The sequence below is a fragment of the Protopterus annectens genome, chromosome 11.part0 (assembly GCF_019279795.1).
Source record: "Protopterus annectens isolate FY-2018-M chromosome 11.part0, PAN1.0, whole genome shotgun sequence".
Taxonomy (NCBI): domain Eukaryota; kingdom Metazoa; phylum Chordata; order Ceratodontiformes; family Protopteridae; genus Protopterus; species Protopterus annectens.
In genome coordinates, this window is record NC_056745.1 from 1,286,787,163 (window position 1) to 1,286,811,718 (window position 24,556).

Consider the following 24,556-nt stretch of genomic DNA (forward strand, 5'->3'; position numbering starts at 1 on the left):
AGGGAGAAGGTGAAGATTGAATCTGTGGATATTAGTGCAAACTATAGACAAGGCACATTTCCATGCAGGAAATGTTGTGTATGTAAATATATTTCCACTGATCAAAGGCTTGAACTTACAGATATAGGCATAGTATTTGAGCCCAATTTCTATGCAACATGTGACACGACTAATGTTATTTACTTAGCCACTTGTGAACCCTGTGGAGCTTACTATGTGGGCATGACTACACGTAGGTTTAAGGACCGCGTTTATAACCATGTGTACGATATCAGAAAAGGAAATACAATGAATGTATTAGCCAGACATTGCCAACAGTTTCCGTCACATAGCTTTAAATTTAGGGTTCTGCAGTTGCTATATCCCAACAGAAGAGAAGGAGACATGGTAGGTGCTCTTGAACTGAATGAGTTAAAATGGATCCTTAACCTTAGGGCACACATAGAACCAGGCTTGAACTCAGCGCTAAGCATCAGACCTGCCCTATTGGGTAACATATGAAATTGTTTTTAATATTAAATTTTGTTGCTTTATGGTTTTTAAAGATATATTTGATGTAGTCATCCATCATATCATGGTGGGTCATATGGCTTTTTGTCTTTGTTCTTTTTTCTCTCTTTATCTATTTTCATCTTTCTTGTTTCGTTTTTCTTTTTCTCAACTTGTTTCATCCCTTTCTTTCCACCTTCCCTCCCCCCCCCATCTTTCCCATCTCTTTATTTTGTTCTGCCTTACCTCCCCTTTCTTTCACTTGTTTCTTTTCATTTTCATCTTTTTCTTTCCTTTCACTTGCTTCCCGTCTCATACCTTCTGCACATATTTTTGTGCAATATTTCATGCAAGTTTTGGTTTATTTATCATATAGTCTATGACCAATTGTTATTCTGCATTTTTGCACATTGCACATGGATTGTTGTTATTTATTTATATATGAATCAGACTGTTGTCCCAATACATATGGCCTTATGATTTGTAATAATATGTAACTAATCAAATGATATAGAGACTGTAAGGTTTGTTTTTAAAGTATTATATGTGTATATCTAATACTAAATGTAAGAACAACACTGATGGTTTTAAAAAAAACCTGGCTATCCTTTTAAATACTGATAAACATATTTAATTGCTTGATTTAATTGTTTAATTAGGGTGGAAAGTTTGGATATAAAGACAAGGCTTAGCCTTCTGTAATGTTGTTCTCTTTCCTAATAAATCGTTTTTTGTTCATGGTGGTTCGTGGTGGTTCCTTGCAAGTCTACAACACACTTTTAGCATTTCACTAATAGTTTGTTAACAAAATGGGTCCTTTCCCTGTTCTTTTGGGGGTAGGGTATCAATGATGCATTTCTGTTTTGGCACAAACAAGGATATGTTGCTTTTGCTACTCTCCTTGTTTTACATCCAGCCTTGCTTTGTGTATAAACGTAATATGTTATAACCACAAAATTCCTGTTTTTTTTTTATATTGGAGTATCTTGACTGTTTTATGTTTCTCCAGTGGGTATTAGTGAAATGCTACTTTTTATGTTTTATCTGGAAACAGGACTTGTTCAGTTATGTGATACTTATGTATATTATTCTTCTTTTGTGTTTTAGGTCACCTAGGACTATAGCACCCAGGTGACTCATTCCCAGAAAAAAACCCTTCAGTGACCCTGAGAATCAGGTCATTGTGGAAGCTTTTAGGCAATATGGTGCATTTCTGCTTGAGAGTGGACATGGAATATGTAGGGCAGAATGCAAATTTGAAAGCAGACAGTTGCTGATGTGAATGGAGTAGGTGATCACAACAGGACATATGATCAGATGCACCATAGGGCCACTGACATGATCTCATCTGCACAGAGAAGAGCAGCTACAGTGGCTAGTGATTGGGTGGGTACTGGGGAGTTGCTACAGATACACAACTAACAGCAAATGAAGACTTTCTGTCCACCATCATGGATCCAGACAGCTCCCAGGAAAGTGCAGAACAGTATGTCCTTGACATTGGTGCTACTGCTTCAGGAGCAACAAGTATGTCTCAGGAGGAGCTTTGAGGTACGCTTATGTAGCTCAATTGTTAAATACTCTTGTATAGTAAAATATTGACAGCAATATATTAGTTTTGTTTAACAATAAATTTGTTTGTGGGGGAAGGGAATTGTAGATTACTACACTTAACAACACATTCTGATTGATTACACATGGGCTTAGGTTGAAGTTGTCATCCAAGTTCTTGTTGAAAGCACAGTTAATAGACATATAAAGGGCAAAAAGTTTTAACCTCCTGTGTTACTGTTAATTATGATGATGTTGTCCTTAACCTTTACTTAACTTCTTCCAGGACCATTGTCCATGGAAAGTATATCATTAACTGCACATGTAAGCAAAAATGTTGTCCTTATCAGTGATGATGAGCAGTTCAAGGAAATATAGAATTTACTGTCTGTAGTAGTGGCACCACTGTTACTTCGTTAGTATACATTTGACTATAGTAGTGTAACTATTATTTTTTTCTGTGTTTGCTGCTTATTATCACAGGTGATCCTGACAGTGGAAGTGTAAGACTCACCACCTGATTTCAGAGTATCAGCAGACTCTGATGATGATGTTGGCCAAACAGATTCACCATTAGGGGGTGCAGAGGTTGAATCTGAAAATGAGGTTGACATTCAGCCATCCTTATAATTCCATCGGACACAGCCAGTTGGCCTACTTCAACCCACTCCAGTGAACCCTCACATACTAGACAGGTGGAGGATGAGACACTCGGTCATTGAAGTGTGGTTACTGAGCATTCAGTGCCTGTTGACTCTGGCCATAGTCAAAGTGTGGGTGAGGAGCCACTCAGCAAGGTTGTTAGGGGTCTCAGAGGAGGCCTGCTGTCCATCCTCCACCTGACACAGGTGTATCTTCCCATGTCACTTGACATATGTTTAGGGCCATCATGGAGGCACAGGCACATTCACATAGGTCCTCCAGAGAAATAATTAGGGTTGCAGATGTTGCGTAAGCTGACATGCATGACTACCTCCACCGTGTTGCCAGTTCAATGGATTAGATGAATGACACAATAGAACAGGAGGTGTTTGTGGTGGAATGACTGCTGGAAGGGGAACGGCATCCTCATAGGCATAGGTCAGCCACATCATCTGCTGTTAGCTGATGTGACTATGCCCAATCATGCTCCCATACTGGTACTACTTCAATTGCTTTGTCAGTGGTTGAGGTGTCCACACCCAAACATGGCAGACCATGGGGTCATGGTCCTGAGCATCCTCATGAGGGGAGCTCATCCAGCAGACATCAATCATGTTCAGGTAGCAGCAGTGCATCTGACCATGGGCATGGACATGTCAGTGCAACTCCTGGCAGAGCCAGCTATCATGCTTGTGTACAGCAACAATGAGCTGCCACCTCTACCATGCACAGCTCACACCTGTCTGACATACCAAGACATAGAGCTAGCACACAGCTTGACTGTGTTCATGCAGCCACTCACACAACAATTTCACCTTCAGGACCCATACAGACACACAAACAACAGTTACATGGTTCAGCTGTGAACCTTAAGGCTCTTTGTCTCACTGCCAATTTGTTACTTTTTTCAAATGTCTGCCTGCTTCCCTTTCTTACTCACATACACTCATCAACCTTTTGTCCGAGCCCAGGCTATCTGTGCACCCCCACAACACATAGTGCAAGTGATAATAACTGTGTCATATCCTTTTTTTCTATATTTTAGATTCAGCAATGCATAACTTTTGTGTCTGATGCTTAGGGCGCATAGATGACTTAGTCCTTAGTATATCTGCTTTTGTGTTGTTGTTTTGCTAATTATACTTGTGGTCTTAGAAAGTTAGGCAATTCATAGAATAATTTTTTGAATCAGTATTGTTAATTATCTTGTGAGTATTTTAAAGTCTGAAATGAAATGCATCTCATTACTTTCTAGCTTTTCTCTTTAATGATTTTTCAGTACAAAAGTATGGTGCTAAACTGAGGGCATTCGGTGACCATCAGTACGTTTGAGAGGTATGCCTGTGTAAATTTGTGATGCTGGAGGACTACTACTTGATATAGGACACATATAGTCACAAACGTTCCTGCTGTTACATGTTAAAGTAATTTCTGTACAAATCACACACGTTTTACTTGCTTATATTACCAAGTAACAGCATGCAAGGATATACCATTCATTCGGATTATTACACAATGCACTCCAGGTTCAACTTGTAAACCCTGCAACAGTTTTAGTTCAGAACTGACTGTTTCTGATGCTAGCAGTACACAACCATTACATAGGTAGGTAAATTTTGTGAGTGTTGCCTGGAATCAGTGTTACTCTATGTATGTATGTATGTAGGGGGAAGGTTTTAGCCCCTTAGGTGGTGAGTGAGCATGCTATGTATTGCTTCTTAACCAATGTGAGGGCATACTGAGCGTACCTACATGTGTCTACACTCACGCAGCTGCTGGTTCCCCCTCTGACTACTCACCTGCTTGTGGCTATGGTACCCTTGCCATCGGTGGTGGCATGCGTGCCCCTTCCCCTTGTCAATCACACATATGGTGAAGATTTAAGTACATGTACATGGATTGTACTGTAGTGCTTCCCCAGATGTATCTAGGCACCAGAACTACAAATTCAGCAGCGCAAACACATGCTACTCTATGATATTTCTAGTTTTAGCATGTGCCTCATTATGCCATTCTTAAGCAGGTGTGTGCACATTTCTGATGACTGTCATTAGCCACAGTTCCAGTGCATAATCTGCATCCCCCAGTAAATGACCTTGCAGGAAATCCCCCATAGTAAACATCTGATACAGTTGTGAGTTGTGCCAGATATGTGAGTCATGGTAACTACTTGGGTTCTGGGTTGCCAGCACACAAGTTCAAGATGATTCCCCTGGGATTACACACAACGTGGCAGATAATAGAGTGGAAGCTCTTTTTATTTATGTAGCACCTTCCCTGTTCCTCGGGTGGTGCCTCAATTGCTATATGTGTACAATATAAGGCACAAATTACTTCAGGGTAGTCTACTAGAGGGTAGAATTATTGCATATTTGTGGCCTTGTCCTCAGGAGTATGGGGAAAATATATGTGGTCACTGGCATGTTGCAGCATATTATTGAGAAATTGATGGAGAATCCTGGATGCTGACGCCTGTGACACACCAGCATGTCCCTTGTTGGTCTCGGAAATGTTCCTGTAGTTAAAATTCTAAGTTCTACACATACCTTTGGTATGGATTCCCTTTGGTTTGCCCTGGGTCTCAGTTGAGGATGACAAATGTAGCAGAGTTCCTGTAATATGTCTCTAGCTACACTATAGTGTTCTACAATTTCCAAATCATGCAGATTGTGATAAGTTAACAGGGATCTGAAAACTCTTATCCTTCTTGGCCTTGGTCTATTAGAAGTAGCAGCAGCAGAGACTTCAGCCTGTTCAATATACACATGAATTAAAGCAACAGCAGACCATAACATTCTTTCTGTGTAGACTCCTTTCCATGGCTGTATTCCAGTAGGTGCTGGAATCCACAGGGAAAAACAGCACTGAGTCTACATGGTTGCTTTATAGCTTGTTGAATAGCTCCTACATCTTGGATTGGTTGACTAGCATACAATTGTGTGGTGGTACAGTGGTGCAGTGGTTAGCTTTTTTGCCTCACAGCAAGACATTCTCTGGTTTAATTCTCAGCTGGGGTGCCTTCTGTACAAAGTCTGCATGTCCTCCCTGAGTTCTTTTGGTGCTGTGATTTCCTCTCTCATTTCAAAGACATGCATCTAATGCATGTCTCCCCAGGCATCCACTGAAAATGGGCTATGTCCCAGTTGGACTTTCCTGGTAAACAAATGTTAAAAAATGTGGCTGTTTATGCTATAATTAGCGCATCACATTGTTTACCTTATATGCACAGATCTACACACCATGTAGAGCCCCTTACTGAATCCAAAACAATGCGCCACCATGTATGGTTTATTGAAGCTGGCTAAAATTTTTATAAACAAAGTGGGTGAATCACCAAAGAGCTCATAAAGCTCATCATTAGCCATAAAATAGTCCAATTTTTCTTAATTAAATTATTAACCTTTTCCCTACTCACAGTATAAGGATGGATGAAAACTCTCTCAAAGTCCAAAGGGGTAGACTGGTGTATGTAAAGCACTATGTCACTCAAAGAATGCCCTAACACGGGTGTGGCCAAGATAGCATTGCTTCATTTTATCATCTCTGATAGGTGTTTTACTAAAACCCCAGACACTTCAAAATTTGATGGATTTATGGTTGAACATCTTCTGAAAGATTTACTACAAAAAAATAACAACTTTGAAACCTTATTAATTGTTTTTGTTTTCTGCCATGAAAGCTAGAAAGAACTAATTGCCTCAGAATGAGCCACTCTATGCCAAGTATATAGACGGTATAATAAAAAAAATGACATACAGTCTAAGTAACATCAATGAGTTGTCTGTAAAGATAGATAAATTAAAAAAGTAAAATGGACAATTTTAAAGAGTAATGTAAAAAACAAGTTGAAGTGTTGAGTGAACCTCTTAAACAACAATCATCATAAATCTCGAGTGCAGAACAGGCAATGTCTGATTTTGATGGAAGATTACTTAACAATAACACTGATTTTTTTCTGAAACAAAACAACTTATTCTGGGAAAAATAGCAGACTTAGAGAACAGATCTAGAAGGAGTAACACCAGGATTCCCGAAAAAGAAGAGGGAGACCCTATGATTCAATTCCTTAATAACTGGCTGCCTAAAACTTTTAACCTGCCTGAAGCTTTTTCCTTTGGCATTGAAAGGGCACATAGATCACTTTCCAACTCATCTTTAAAAATAAAAAACACCTTCACCGAGGTCAGTGACTGTAATATTTTTCTCAAGTCAAGATAAGGATTTTGTCTTAAAAGTTGCATGGACTAATTATCCAGTTAAAATTAAAGAAAATACTGTAAGATTTGACAATGACTCCTTAACATTAGGGATGTCAAAGAGAAAAGCATGTGTGCCACTTATTAAAAGCTTAAAGAAAAACAATATGAAAGCACAAATATTGTTTCAGCAAAAATAAGTAGAAGAAAATTTCCAGAAGGAAAGAAAACGTTTAATACCTTGGAAGATGCAATGAACTTTATAGATAAAAATAAAATCCTAAAAAAAGAAAACCAGAAGAAATGGACTGGAATCTGTTGACCTCTTTGAAGAGAAATGCAACAAGAGATGGTTGATTAATAAAAGACAAAAAGTAAAAAATTGAAGGGCAAATAAAAATCAATGTATTTCATGTTTATGAATTCTTATAAATTTAAAGATGTGCTTGAATACTTATGAACATTTATTTATTTCTTTCCCCTGCTTCAAATGGTTACTAGCTCCTTTTTTAAAATGTTAGAGTTTGATTCTTTTAGCTATATATAAAGTTAAAGCCACTTATTTTCTTTTTGAGTTTAAAAGGTTAAACTATTTGTTTTATTAAAAGTTAATCATTATTATGATGAAACATGTATTACGTGGCACACTTTCTGATATCTTGGCTTAGTTGAGTAATGTACTATTAAATATAATACAAGATACAACAAATGACAATAAAGAGGCACGTTAAGTTACATTCTGGGTTCTTAAAATGGTGAAGTAGGGTGCTACTGATAGTATACTTTACATGCAATAGCATCCAGGAAAGACATGCTATGTTAGAAACAAAGTATAAAATATAGCTTTTTACATATATTAAAGGTATTATTGGAATGATATCAAATAATTAGTGTAACAGTCACACTTTTATAAGTTAAACCTGGATCACACATAGTTGTCATTCTTTTAATGCAAAAACGCTGCTCGTTCAGTTAAAAACAAGAAATTTAATAAATCCCAAAGGTGCGATACACAAAACACGAACTTCAATGGTTAAGCGCTTTCATCTGTAATCAACAGATTTCATCAGAACCAAGAAAGTCCCACAAATACAACAATATATAGCAACTTTGGCGCCAAACAGTAAATTGATTCATTATTGACAATCAATAAATTAAACTAAACAATCATGGATGCAGGTAAATATAATGTTCTGCATTATAACAAAACCAAAGTATTTGAACATGAATAATTTCCTTGTAAAACTGTTTCCAAACATTAAAAACATTAAAAACAATACAAACAGGGATAAATGTTCTAAAAAATATATATAAAAAATATATATAATATGTCTCCTATAATGTAAAAAATAGAAATCTTGTGCAATAATTGTTCCTATCACAATGTATGGTGGAGAAATTCTAGGTGAAACCTCCAAGAAGTTCTTAACAAGTTCTTAACAAGTTCTTAACAAGGCTGCTGGAAGCCTAAAGTACCCCAAAGGCTACATTAAACTACATTGAACTAACACTTGTAAACTAAACAAGTGCCTATATAAATTGTATGACAAATACGTAAAAATATGAAAATGTAAATAAATAGTATAATAAATGTATAGCACGAAGCACAAAGCTAACTGAATGTTTAACATACCTAATTGTAAATGCCATAATGAATAAATATGAATAAGAATAAATATGAATAAATATGAATAAAAATAAAATGAATATTGAATATAAATCCATAATTATATTCAAAAAATTCAAAAAATTCATAAATTTGTAATGGGAATGTGTTGTAGATGAGTTGTAAATGAGGGGAAAGATATATATATGTGTGTTAACTATCCATAATCAGAAAAGGTTTGATACTGATATGATCATTCAAGCCAGGCTTGATCGTGGCATTGCATAATATTTGCCATTTACTCTCTAGTGCAGCTAAATAACATTTCCAATTTCCAGTTGAAGAAATATGATCAATGAGGTCAATAATAGTGAAACGGAAGGAATGTTCAACACCATAGTCCAGTATATGTCTACTGAGTGCATTATTAGGGTCCTGTTTTCTAATCCTATAAGTATGTTCATATATTCTGGTCTTCAATTTTCTCTCCGTTTTTCCAATATAATAAGCATCACATACTACACAAGTGGCAATATAAACTACCCTCGAGGTGTTACAATTTCCCCCCTTACTTTTTAAACAGTTGGCTGTGATGTTTTTCAACTTAACTAACCTGTTTACATTAATAAACTTGCATTGCTTGCAAACTCCACATTTTCTAGTGTGTATATTTCGTGCAGATTCCTCCGGTATATTCTTTTTCATTTCTAACATTCTTTTGATATTGTAGGAGGTTTGATATACAAAATTGGGTTTGTGTCCAATACATTTCCCAATATCATCTGAAGTAGAAAACAGATTCCAATGTTTTAATATGATCTCTTTTAAAACATTGATGTATGGACTATATGTAAGTACACATATACAACCTCCTAATGTTTTGTTGTTCACCTTAGAAATAAAAGGCTTACCCAATAAAGGAAGAAACTTTTTGCCCCATTCTCTCATAACATAATCCTTAATGGGTATCATCAAATCATCAGGGTATCCTCTTTTAGTGAACATGTCATATATATTATTTAACTCAATTACCATATTTTCCTCATTAGATGACATTCTAGCAGCACGTATACATTGGCCTTTAAAAACATTTTTAAAAATATATGGTGGATGGCAACTATTAAACCAAAGGTAGTCATTGGAAAAGGTTGTTTTTCTAAAAATCTTTGATTGAAATTTCTTCCCCGTAGAATAAACATAGGTATCTAAATAGGCTATACCTTCTTGGTTCATATTGAAAGTGAACTTTAAAAAATCAGTGGTATTGTTTAAATACTCAATAAATTCACTTATCAATTCAACAGGTCCCTTCCATAAAATGAACAAATCATCTAGGTACCTGGTGTAATGTACTATATACCTATAATATTTACTTGGAAAAACAAACTGTGATTCCCATTCGAGCATCACTAAATTGGCAAAGATTGGGGCGCAAGAAGCACCCATGGCCACCCCTCGCCTCTGTTTAAACAGTTCACCCTGAAACTGGAGGTAATTATGATCAAGGACCAAACGCATCATGTCCACTATCAAGTTTATTTTCTCAAAACTCAGCCCTGAAAATTTCTTAAGGCTGTTGAAAAAATAATCCAGTCCTTTCTCCCTGGGAATACAGGAGAAAAGATCAACTACGTCGATAGTTATAAAAGTTAAATCATCATGCCATATCAGGGGTGTTAACTTGCTCAAAAACGTCCAAGAGTCCTTGGTGAGATGCTCCACGTTGTTATATACATGCTTGGTCCATCTATCTATGGTAACCCCTAACTTGAAAGTTTTAGACCTAGACCCAGAAATTATAGGTCTAAAAGGAGGTTTGCTAATATTCTTATGTATTTTAGGTATCCCTATTATAGAAGCTATCTTGGGAAATTCAACTCTAATGTATTCATAAGTCTCATTAGATATTCTATTGTCAAGTAGGAATTCCTCGATTGCAAGATCTATACGTTTGTATCCAATATTAACTTGATTAAGGGATACCTCCTCATAGTTGCCAGATAGATGTAAAATATCCAATATTTCCTGATTATAGTTGATGGTGTTAAATACAACTATCCCTCCCCCTTTATCGGGCTTCATGACCCTAATATCCTTGTTGTTTATAACTTGGTTTAGACATTCCCTCTCCGACTGTGATAGATTGTCTTGAAGTCCAATGGACAAGGCTGAAGTGTTTCTTTTAATACGATTTTGTAGCCAATACATGTCCTGTGTAACAAGTTTTTCATATTGGGCTACTATAGGGTGATACCCTGGAACATAAACACTTTTTTTCTTTGGAGTATTGACTTGATGACATCCTTGAGGCACATCCGTGCCTTCTATATGAACATTGGTACTTCCATTTGTAGGCTCATTAAATTGTATAGCCAAGTTCATTCTCCTACAGAGTAATTTGATTTCTTTAATAGTGTCAAATATACTGAACTTGGCAGTCGGTATGAATTTCATGCCTTTGCTAAACAATGAGCAAAAATCTTCAGAAATGCAAGTATCAGTGTAATTGTATACCTTTAAACCACTATATGTCACTACCTTGTAATTGTTATTAGTAGACAAGCCCACTGTACTAATAATAGGGTCCACTGAAGTGACCTGAGCTTCACTTACAACATCACAATTGTTAATTACATTTTCTAAAACTTTCTTCTGTAAGTTTTGGGAGCTTGATGGTATCTTCCTCCTTGAAAATTTTCTTCATCATGACTCAACCAGGTATCCTTGCGTCCCCTATACACAAATTCTTCCCTCTTATTTGAACGTGCAAAACTAGATTTTTTCTGGGGCCATATATATGCTCTATGTTGTTTGTATGATAACATATCTCTATCAATCTTGTTATTCTTTCTGTTAAAAATGGTGGCTGCTTTATTTTCCACCGAACTGAATTGTTTGTGGTACAAATCGTACCAATGTTCAAAATCTTTGTCATTTAAAATCTCTTCATTAAGTAAATCTATTTCATTTGTTAAAAGCGTCAATTTCTCCTCATTGCATGCAATTAATTTCTCAGTGTACATAGTACCAAAGTAATCAAACATTTTGTTAAAATCCTGTATAAAATTCTCAGTGTACTCAAAGCCCAGGGGTAATTTAAAAAATCTTAACCCCTTAGGTATGATACCCAAAGAAATACACTGTTTTAAATATGCTATGTCTATTTTAGTACTTTTAGCCTGTAACAACTTTTTACCTAGGGTGTAAATCTTCTGCTTTACTCCACAATCATCATTTTTATAACACATACGATTAAAAACATTTCCACATTCATTAGTATTAAATACAACTTCCCTGTTAAGAAAATTGTCAATATTAGTATGTTTCATATGTTCATCATTAACAGAGCTACTTCTCATGTCCCTCTGTTCAAAAAGAACTTCCGAAGGACTAGCTCTAACTTTCTTACTATTGTGATAAATGTTCTTAACAGTACCTTTTTGTTTGGTGAAGCATGAAGCTGCCATTGTATCTGACTTCGCTTCAACCTTCTTATTGATTTTGGGTTTGGTACCAGTCCTTCGTGACTCTTCGTCAAGATTGAAAATGCTGAAATCAAAAGTGCAATCTGTTTCCAACGAAATGTTAAGCTGTTTGTCAACCACGGCTCCCTCCTGTAGGTTAAGCCGTTGGGATTGTGTTGTAGGTATCCGTTCGGATAAAAGCCTCTCCGAATTGTGTGGTTGAGCATTAGGTATGTCCGACTCACTATTTGAGTTAAGAAGTGCTCCTCCTTTGTCCACCATGCATTCTTGAACTACTGCAAAATTACCCGGTCCGTTGATGCAAGAACGGCTTTCCTTGTAAGCATTGGATAGCATGCTCACCATTTCTAAAAGCTTGCCAACGTCGGCTTGCAGTGACGTGACCTCCGCCCTTAAAGCCACGAGCTCCTCTTTGTCAGGTTGAGCAGGCGATAACTCAGCAACGTCAGCCATCCCAAACAAACAACTGAATAACGGAAGCAATGAAGAAAACCTAAATGTTTAAGCAGGAAGACCACGAAACTAAGTAAAAACGCTGCTCGTTCAGTTAAAAACAAGAAATTTAATAAATCCCAAAGGTGCGATACACAAAACACGAACTTCAATGGTTAAGCGCTTTCATCTGTAATCAACAGATTTCATCAGAACCAAGAAAGTCCCACAAATACAACAATATATAGCAACTTTGGCCAAACAGTAAATTGATTCATTATTGACAATCAATAAATTAAACTAAACAATCATGGATGCAGGTAAATATAATGTTCTGCATTATAACAAAACCAAAGTATTTGAACATGAATAATTTCCTTGTAAAACTGTTTCCAAACATTAAAAACATTAAAACAATACAAACAGGGATAAATGTTCTAAAAATATATATAAAAATATATATAATATGTCTCCTATAATGTTAGAATTGATAGAAATCTTGTGCTATAATTATTCCTATCACAATATATGGTGGAGAAATTCTAGGTAAATCCTCAAAGAAGTTCTTATCAAGTTCTTAACAAGTTCTTAACAAGGCTGCTGGAAGCCTAAAGTACCCCAAAGGCTACATTAAACTACATTGAACTAACACTTGTAAACTAACCAAGTGCCTATATAAATTGTGACAAATCATTAAAAATATGAAAATGTAAATAAATAGTATAATAAATGTATAGCACGAGCACAAAGCTAACTGAATGTTTAACATACCTAATTGTAAATGCCATAATGAATAAATATGAATAAGAATAAATATGAATAAATATGAATAAAAATAAAATGAATATTGAATATAAATCCATAATTATATTCAAAAATTCAAAAATTCATAAATTTGTAATGGGAATGTGTTGTAGATGAGTTGTAAATGAGGAAAGATATATATATGTGTGTTAACTATCCATAATCAGAAAAGGTTTGATACTGATATGATCATTCAAGCCAGGCTTGATCGTGGCATTGCATAATATTTGCCATTTACTCTCTAGTGCAGCTAAATAACATTTCCAATTTGCAGTTGAAGAAATATGATCAATGAGGTCAATAATAGTGAAACGGAAGGAATGTTCAACACCATAGTCCAGTATATGTCTACTGAGTGCATTATTAGGTCCTGTTTTCTAATCCTATAAGTATGTTCATATATTCTGGTCTTCAATTTTCTCTCCGTTTTTCCAATATAATAAGCATCACATATTACACAGGTGGCAATATAAACTACCCTCGAGGTGTTACAATTTCCCCCCTTACTTTTTAAACAGTTGTCTGTGATGTTTTCAACTTAACTAACCTGTTTACATTAATAAACTTGCATTGCTTGCAAACTCACATTTTCTAGTGTGTATATTTCGTACAGATTCCTCCGGTATATTCTTTTCATTTCTAACATTCTTTTGATATTGTAGGAGGTTTGATATACAAAATTGGGTTTGTGTCCAATACATTTCCCAATATCATCTGAAGTAGAAAACAGATTCCAATGTTTTAATATGATCTCTTTTAAAACATTGATGTATGGACTATATGTGAGTACACATATACAACCTCCTAATGTTTTGTTGTTCACCTTAGAAATAAAAGGCTTACCCAATAAAGGAAGAAACTTTTGCCCCATTCTCTCATAACATAATCCTTAATGGGTATCATCAAATCATCAGGGTATCCTCTTTTGGTGAACATGTCATATATATTATTTAACTCTATTACCATATTTTCCTCATTAGATGACATTCTAGCAGCATACATTGGCCTTTAAAACATTTTTAAAATATATGGTGGATGGCAACTATTAAACCAAAGGTAGTCATTTGAAAAGGTTGTTTTCTAAAAATCTTTGATTGAAATTCCTTCCCGTAGAATAAACATAGGTATCTAAATAGGCTATACCTTCTTGGTTCATATTGAAAGTGAACTTTAAAAATCAGTGGTATTGTTTAAATACTCAATAAATTCACTTATCAATTCAACAGGTCCCTTCCATAAAATGAACAAATCATCTAGGTACCTGGTGTAATGTACTATATACCTATAATATTTACTTGGAAAAACAAACTGTGATTCCCATTCGAGCATCACTAAATTGGCAAAGATTGGCGCAAGAAGCACCCATGGCCACCTCTGTTTAAACAGTTCACCCTGAAACTGGAGGTAATTATGATCAGGACCAACGCATCATGTCCACTATCAAGTTTATTTTCTCAAAACTCAGCCCTGAAAATTTCTTAAGGCTGTTGAAAAAATAATCCAGTCCTTTCTCCCTGGGAATACAGGAGAAAAGATCACGTCGATAGTTATAAAAGTTAAATCATCATGCCATATCAGGGGTGTTAACTTGCTCAAAAACGTCCAAGAGTCCTTGGTGAGATGCTCCACGTTGTTATATACATGCTTGGTCCATCTATCTATGGTAACCCCTAACTTGAAAGTTTTAGACCTAGACCCAGAAATTATAGGTCTAAAGGAGGTTCTAATATTCTTATGTATTTTAGGTATCCCTATTATAGAAGCTATCTTGGGAAATTCAACTCTAATGTATTCATAAGTCTCATTAGATATTCTATTGTCAAGTAGAATTCCTCGATTGCAAGATCTATCGTTTGTATCCAATATTAACTTGATTAAGGGATACCTCCTCATAGTTGCCAGATAGATGTAAAATATCCAATATTTCCTGATTATAGTTGATGGTGTTAAATACAACTATCCCTCCCCCTTTATCGGGCTTCATGACCCTAATATCCTTGTTGTTTATAACTTGGTTTAGACATTCCCTCTCCGACTGTGATAGATTGTCTTGAAGTCCAATGGACAAGGCTGAAGTGTTTCTTTTAATACGATTTTGTAGCCAATACATGTCCTGTGTAACAAGTTTTTCATATTGGGCTACTATAGGGTGATACCCTGGAACATAAACACTTTTTTTCTTTGGAGTATTGACTTGATGACATCCTTGAGGCACATCCGTGCCTTCTATATGAACATTGGTACTTCCATTTGTAGGCTCATTAAATTGTATAGCCAAGTTCATTCTCCTACAGAGTAATTTGATTTCTTTAATAGTGTCAAATATACTGAACTTGGCAGTCGGTATGAATTTCATGCCTTTGCTAAACAATGAGCAAAATCTTCAGAAATGCAAGTATCAGTGTAATTGTATACCTTTAAACCACTATATGTCACTACCTTGTAATTGTTATTAGTAGACAAGCCCACTGTACTAATAATAGGGTCCACTGAAGTGACCTGAGCTTCACTTACAACATCACAATTGTTACATTTTCTAAAACTTTCTTCTGTAAGTTTTGGGAGCTTGATGGTATCTTCCTCCTTGAAAATTTTCTTCATCATGACTCAACCAGGTATCCTTGCGTCCCCTATACACAAATTCTTCCCTCTTATTTGAACGTGCAAAACTAGATTTTTTCTGGGGCCATATATATGCTCTATGTTGTTTGTATGATAACATATCTCTATCAATCTTGTTATTCTTTCTGTTAAAAATGGTGGCTGCTTTATTTTCCAGAAAAAATCTAGTTTTGCACGTTCAAATAAGAGGGAAGAATTTGTGTATAGGGGACGCAAGGATACCTGGTTGAGTCATGATGAAGAAAATTTTCAAGGAGGAAGATACCATCAAGCTCCCAAAACTTACAGAAGAAAGTTTTAGAAAATGTAATTAACAATTGTGATGTTGTAAGTGAAGCTCAGGTCACTTCAGTGGACCCTATTATTAGTACAGTGGGCTTGTCTACTAATAACAATTACAAGGTAGTGACATATAGTGGTTTAAAGGTATACAATTACACTGATACTTGCATTTCTGAAGATTTTTGCTCATTGTTTAGCAAAGGCATGAAATTCATACCGACTGCCAAGTTCAGTATATTTGACACTATTAAAGAAATCAAATTACTCTGTAGGAGAATGAACTTGGCTATACAATTTAATGAGCCTACAAATGGAAGTACCAATGTTCATATAGAAGGCACGGATGTGCCTCAAGGATGTCATCAAGTCAATACTCCAAAGAAAAAAAGTGTTTATGTTCCAGGGTATCACCCTATAGTAGCCCAATATGAAAAACTTGTTACACAGGACATGTATTGGCTACAGAATCGTATTAAAAGAAACACTTCAGCCTTGTCCATTGGACTTCAAGACAATCTATCACAGTCGGAGAGGGAATGTCTAAACCAAGTTATAAACAACAAGGATATTAGGGTCATGAAGTCCGATAAAGGGGGAGGGATAGTTGTATTTAACACCATCAACTATAATCAGGAAATATTGGATATTTTACATCTATCTGGCAACTATGAGGAGGTATCCCTTAATCAAGTTAATATTGGATACAAACGATAGATCTTGCAATCGAGGAATTCCTACTTGACAATAGAATATCTAATGAGACTTATGAATACATTAGAGTTGAATTTCCCAAGATAGCTTCTATAATAGGGATACCTAAAATACATAAGAATATTAGCAAACCTCCTTTTAGACCTATAATTTCTGGGTCTAGGTCTAAAACTTTCAAGTTAGGGGTTACCATAGATAGATGGACCAAGCATGTATATAACAACGTGGAGCATCTCACCAAGGACTCTTGGACGTTTTTGAGCAAGTTAACACCCCTGATATGGCATGATGATTTAACTTTTATAACTATCGACGTAGTTGATCTTTTCTCCTGTATTCCCAGGGAGAAAGGACTGGATTATTTTTTCAACAGCCTTAAGAAATTTTCAGGGCTGAGTTTTGAGAAAATAAACTTGATAGTGGACATGATGCTTGGTCCTTGATCATAATTACCTCCAGTTTCAGGGTGAACTGTTTAAACAGAGGCGGGGTGGCCATGGGTGCTTCTTGCGCCCCAATTTTTGCCAATTTAGTGATGCTCGAATGGGAATCACAGTTTGTTTTTCCAAGTAAATATTATAGGTATATAGTACATTACACCAGGTACCTAGATGATTTGTTCATTTTATGGAAGGGACCTGTTGAATTGATAAGTGAATTTATTGAGTATTTAAACAATACCACTGATTTTTTAAAGTTCACTTTCAATATGAACCAAGAAGGTATAGCCTATTTAGATACCTATGTTTATTCTACGGGGAAGGAATTTCAATCAAAGATTTTTAGAAAAACAACCTTTTCAAATGACTACCTTTGGTTTAATAGTTGCCATCCACCATATATTTTTAAAAATGTTTTTAAAGGCCAATGTATACGTGCTGCTAGAATGTCATCTAATGAGGAAAATATGGTAATCGAGTTAAATAATATATATGACATGTTCACTAAAAGAGGATACCCTGATGATTTGATGATACCCATTAAGGATTATGTTATGAGAGAATGGGGCAAAAAGTTTCTTCCTTTATTGGGTAAGCCTTTTATTTCTAAGGTGAACAACAAAACATTAGGAGGTTGTATATGTGTACTTACATATAGTCCATACATCAATGTTTTAAAAGAGATCATATTAAAACATTGGAATCTGTTTTCTACTTCAGATGATATTGGGAAATGTATTGGACACAAACCCAATTTTGTATATCAAACCTCCTACAATATCAAAAGAATGTTAGAAATGAAAAAGAATATACCGGAGGAATCTGCACGAAATATACACACTAGAAAATGTGGAGTTTGCAAGCAATGCAAGTTTATTAATGTAAACAGGTTAGTTAAGTTGAAAAACATCACAGCCAACTGTTTAAAAAGTAAGGGGGGAAATTGTAACACCTCGAGGGTAGTTTATATTGCCACCTGTGTAGTATGTGATGCTTATTATATTGGAAAAACGGAGAGAAAATTGAAGACCAGAATATATGAACATACTTATAGGATTAGAAAACAGGACCCTAATAATGCACTCAGTAGACATATACTGGACTATGGTGTTGAACATTCCTTCCGTTTCACTATTATTGACCTCATTGATCATATTTCTTCAACTGGAAATTGGAAATGTTATTTAGCTGCACTAGAGAGTAAATGGCAAATATTATGCAATGCCACGATCAAGCCTGGCTTGAATGATCATATCAGTATCAAACCTTTTCTGATTATGGATAGTTAACACACATATATATATCTTTCCCCTCATTTACAACTCATCTACAACACATTCCCATTACAAATTTATGAATTTTTTGAATTTTTTGAATATAATTATGGATTTATACTCAATATTCATTTTATTTTTATTCATATTTATTCTTATTCATATTTATTCATTATGGCATTTACAATTAGGTATGTTAAACATTCAGTTAGCTTTGTGCTTCGTGCTATACATTTATTATACTATTTATTTACATTTTCATATTTTTACGTATTTGTCATACAATTTATATAGGCACTTGGTTAGTTTACAAGTGTTAGTTCAATGTAGTTTAATGTAGCCTTTGGGGTACTTTAGGCTTCCAGCAGCCTTGTTAAGAACTTGTTAAGAACTTGTTAAGAACTTCTTGGAGGTTTCACCTAGAATTTCTCCACCATACATTGTGATAGGAACAATTATTGCACAAGATTTCTATTTTTTACATTATAGGAGACATATTATATATATTTTTTATATATATTTTTTAGAACATTTATCCCTGTTTGTATTGTTTTTAATGTTTTTAATGTTTGGAAACAGTTTTACAAGGAAATTATTCATGTTCAAATACTTTGGTTTTGTTATAATGCAGAACATTATATTTACCTGCATCCATGATTGTTTAGTTTAATTTATTGATTGTCAATAATGAATCAATTTACTGTTTGGCGCCAAAGTTGCTATATATTGTTGTATTTGTGGGACTTTCTTGGTTCTGATGAAATCTGTTGATTACAGATGAAAGCGCTTAACCATTGAAGTTCGTGTTTTGTGTATCGCACCTTTGTGATTTATTAAATTTCTTGTTTTTAACTGAACGAGCAGCGTTTTTACTTAGTTTCGTGGTCTTCCTGCTTAAACATTTAGGTTTTCTTCATTGCTTCCGTTATTCTTTTAATGCAAGTTAATTTGCTATGTCTCCTTTAAAAAATTGACAGTCTGCTTAATATTAAACATCTCATACAAAAAGCAATTACTGAATCATTAAACGTTATTTCTTTAAATGCAATATCTTTTTAGTGGTTAACATACTTTACAATTTTTTTTTTGTTTTTTTAATGGTTTGGAGGGGGTTGACAAAAGTGTAATGTGGAATTGGATTGGATTTAATTGTAAGCATTTTTGTCTGAATTGCAACTGATGGACTATTCATTTTCAAGCCTTATCATGAAAACCAGCTTGAAATAGTTTAGTGTCATGAGCACTTCTGTGATGCTGTAGGAGTTCTAAACCACTGTCAGTTATTACGTAGTTCTGAATGCTTGTTACTGATAGTATACTTGACATGCAAAAGCACCCAGGAATGTTATGCTATGTTATAAACAAGGTATAAAAATTATAGTTTGTTACATATATCAAAGTCATTAATGAAATGTTATCAAATAATTAGAATAACATTCACATCTTTACAAGTTAAACCTGGACAACAATAACTGTCATTCTTTTAATGCAATTTTATATGTTATGTCTCATTAAAAAATGAAAGTCTACTTTATATTAAACATCTCATACAAATAGAGCTTGCTGAATCATTAAATGTTATTTCTTTAAATATAATAACTTTTTAGTGATTAACATACTTTGAAATGTTTTTTTGTTGGTTTTATAGAGGTTTGAAAGAATTTGAGGAATTGATATATAATGTTGAGGTGGCTTGAATTCACTTGTGAACATTTTTGTGTGAGTTGGAGCTGATTAACTGTTCATTTGCAAGCCCTTGTCATGAGAACCAGCTTGAAGAAGCTTAATTAGAGTCCTGAGCATTTATTTAATGCTGTGGGAGTTCTGAAAATTCTAAGAACTCTCCAGGTTACTTCTTCCTGTCTAAAAGTAAATAATCATAATATTTGGATATATGCTAAAATGTCAAATAATACAAGTCAGATAATAAACAAAAGACAGTGAATTGCATTCTAAACAACTGTCAGATATTACATAGTTCTGAATGCTGGCTACTGATAGTATACTTGACATGCAATAACACCCACAAAAGCTAAGATATCTTACAAAAAAAGTATAAAAATAGTCTCTTACATATACAAAAGTTGTTATTGGAATATTATCAGATAATGGGAGTAACATTCAAACTTTTACAGTTTAAATCTGGATCACGCATAACTGTCATTCTTTTAAAGCAAGTTTATATGCCATGTTTCCTTAATAAAAAGACAGTCTGCTTTATGTTAAACATCTCATACAAATAGTGCTTACGGAATCATTAAATGTTATTTCTTTAAATACAATAGCTTTTTAGTGGTTAAAATACTTTGAAATGTTTTTTTTTTTTTGTGATTTGGAGGGTTTGAGGGAATGATGTGTAATGTAGAAGTGGCTTGCATTCACTTGTATTTTTATGTGTATTGTATCTCATGGACTGCTCATTTTCAAGCCTTTATCATGAAAACCAGCTTGAAATAATTTAGAGTCATGAGCATTTCTGTGATGCTGCTGGAGATCTGAAAATTCTAAGAACTGCCCAGGTTACTTATTCCTGTCTAAAAGTAAATAATCATTATTTTGAATAATATGCTAAGATGTCAAAGAATACGAGCTAAATAATAAGTAAAAGATGATGAATTGCATTCTAAATCACCGTCAGTTATTAAATAGTTCTGAAATGCTTGCACTATAGCAAAATGATAGCTTATATACCAGATTATAGAAAGACACTTCTGATAAAAAAAAAATAGGTTTGTGTTTCTCTGTTATTGTCTCTTTTCAATGAAAACAAAACTTAATATCTCAGAACAATTTACTATGGTAAGTTTGGGTCTATATTAGATGATCGAAATTTCAAAAGTTCGATTGTCATATGTTCGACATCATAAGATTGAATTTTTGAAAGTTTGAATGTTTTAATGGAAATCTTCATACAGCATGGAATGGGAAGATTTCCCTTTTCTGCCCTGTAGTGCAATCTCAGAGTTGGCATATTTAAAGAATGGGGGTGTGGGGCACAGCCCCCCACTTGGGGGTGCAGGGGGCTTGCCCCCTGCTTAAAATGTTCAGGCAGGTTATTTGTGTAGTTTATTTTTTTATTATTAGATTTTCAAACTTTTAAAAGTGTGATCATATGGCGTTGACCATATGATAGTCGAACTTTTGAAAGTTCGATTATCTAATATATACCTGAAGTTTGAATCTTAAAAGGAAAGATTTTTTTCAGATGTTTGTTTCGATACTATTAGACATAACATTTAAGGAAAAAAATAAGACTGATTCTAACAGTAGTTATAGATTATACAGTATCAGATATATAAGGGAAAATATAAATGTTCTATTATATGATATTCAACACTAGGATTATAGCTAAAATATAAAACTTAGAAATATAGTAATAGTACAAGACATAGTATACAAACAGAAATAGAAAGAGATCAGAATAAGTAAATATGTATATACTTAAAAAACATAAATATGTCTATGAAGATGGGACATGGGCATAGTGGTTAAGGTGTTCACCTTATAGGCACAAAGAGCAGCGTTTGATTCTCACATGGGCTAACTGTTTGAGCTTGGAATAGCTCACAATGGCAATTAGCCTGGTACTAATTTATGAACATATGATCCTATGAACAACTTTGCACATAGTAAATTAAATACAAAAAAATATAAAATCATCTGACCTATAAATGAATAAATATGAAAATAACAACTGATTTCCTCCCTATAGTAGACCAGGGAGATAATATGAGGTGCAGGAAAAGATGATTGTTGAGATACTCAGTTTGGTCAACTTACAATAAAGATTCTGAATGCCTGTTTAACTTTTCTAATTCATAGATCAACTTATAATAAAGATTCTGAATGCCTTTTTACCTTTTCTAATCCATAATAACTCACTGACATGCTTTTTTAAGATGATGCATACTAAAAAATATGAGACACATTAATATGAATCAGAAGCATGAGCTAAGTATTGTTAGTCTAATGGAGAGTTTGAAAGGTTGTTTGTTCACCTTTTTCAACAAACTTGGAATGCATTATTCTATGACTGAATATTTTAGGGTTATATCATTAGGTCATTTTTCATTTGTTTCTAAAGTTTTATCTATAGCTGAAGATTTCATATTGTTATATTTAAAGTATATACTAAATTCTGTACCTAAATGTGATTTCATTATGCCCATGTTTTCTTTTTCTCTCTCTTGTATAAATATCTGATTTTAATTGCATACCCATTGATATTAATGGATTGAACAATCTAATAAAGAGGGGGAGTCTGTTCAAATACTTGCTATTACATAAAGCTCAAATAGTATTTTTACAGGAAACATATTTGCTTAGTAAAAATGTAAATAAACTTTAATTAAATAAGTATTTGGTTTTAGCAGGTTCCAGTTTTTGAGCTTGAAGAAGATGGATCCACATTTTTATGGAAGAACTTACAAGAATGCCTAAAGTAAAAGTTACCTATGTTGATAAAAATGGTAAGTTAAGCATTGTTATAACTGAATAGAACAGAAAACTACATACATTGGTGAAGTCATATTGGATTCCAGGGGATGGAGCTAAAGATGCAAAAAATTACTTAGACACTATAGCCTATTACATGAAAGGTGTAGTCATAATGGCTGGTGATGGTGATTTTAATTGTATTTTATCAGACAAAGATTCCACTGCTGATAGGAGGCTGTGATTCATATCTTCAGCCAAACACATAGCAAATGTTGTAGATCTAATAAATAAAAAAAAACAAAAAAACTATATACATATATATATATATATATATATATATATATATATATATATATATATATATATATATATATATATCTCCTTTTGTTTCTCAAATACACACTTTATCGAGAAACAGAAGGTCAAACCGACTTAAGCGAAAGTGCACTACATCAGAAGTGCACTTTCACGAAAGACGATTCACCGAAACATGTTACAATGAGGATAAGTAAATATATCCTTTTCCCCACTGTAGTGCAATCTCAGAGTTAGTATATTTAAGAAAGGAGGTTGCAGACCCCACATGGGGTTGCTGGGGTGCTTGACCCCCTGCATGGCAGTGCTGACAGTAGTTTATTTTATTTATCTATTTTTCTGATTAGGTGAATCGGCTTTTGTGAAAGTGCACTTTCCATGTAGTGCACTTTTGCGGAAGTGGGGTTTTATTTTCTTTTTCGAGAATGTAAAATTTTGATAAAGAAAACTAGACCCATAAGCTAAGAAAAACAAACCTACTTCAATTAGCTCATTATTCATATAGATATGGAACACAAAATAATAGTGATAAAATTTTTGTCTCAAACAATCTGTTATCACATATTAGATATGTTTCAGTAGTTTAATATCCAATATCAGATCATAATGCTATAACCTTTAGTATTATTTTAAAAACTTTCAATTTAATACATCACAGGAGATTACCAGAGTACATTATTAAAATAAAATGATTCAAGGACTGATATAGCAAGATCAAAATTGTCCTCAAAATAAACATGAATGGTAAAGTATCTGACATTGACCTGTGGGATTCATTAAAGGCTTACTTAAATGGAAGAGTTACAAGCTGGTATATTAGTAAAGCAAGAGAATGGTATATTGAATACACTACAGGACAAAATAGATACACTAAAGTTAAATCTAAAACCAAATGACATTATCAGTCTGAACTTAAAAACTAAATTATGTTGAAATTCTAGATCATAAACTTTCAATAAATCTGGAAAAAAAATAAACTTTAGGCATATTCAGTAAACCCTTTAAGGTTGCATAAACTTGCTCTTAGATCAAAGAAAATGAATAAACTAAATCATATCAAAGAAATGATAACACATATAAATAATAAGAAAGAAAGCAGAACAGATATTAGAGGTATTCTTTAGGGAATTAAATAGTTTATGAAAATATAAACAATAATACACATAACCTAGATCATGATGATATAGCTGAGCCTTTTCTAAGCAAAAATACAATAATAAAATACGTAAAACAAAAGCAAAAGCACACCAAGCCAACGGAGCTCTGACCC